This window comes from Solea senegalensis, linkage group LG10 (genome assembly GCF_019176455.1).
Source record: "Solea senegalensis isolate Sse05_10M linkage group LG10, IFAPA_SoseM_1, whole genome shotgun sequence".
Taxonomy (NCBI): domain Eukaryota; kingdom Metazoa; phylum Chordata; class Actinopteri; order Pleuronectiformes; family Soleidae; genus Solea; species Solea senegalensis.
Window position 1 is genome coordinate 23,062,871 of NC_058030.1, and position 270 is coordinate 23,063,140.

The following is a 270-nucleotide window of genomic DNA, read 5'->3' on the forward strand; positions in this document are numbered from 1 at the left end:
CTTTCAAAAACAGCGCCCCCTGGTGACAGCAGACACTATGACGCCTGGTATTTGAATGAACTAGTCCTAGAGCTTTTGTGCGATCACCTTTAAACTTTGTGAGGTCACTGTGGACAAGTTGAGGATCTAAAGTTATTAAAAGTTTTTCAAAATGTCGCATGGTTTTCGAGATAGGGGGCGCCAAAGTTGGGCGTTCATTCATATTTCTCACAACAAAAGGCAAAACTCTTACAACCCGTAAAACTTGTCCTCCAGAGGATCACGTTGAAT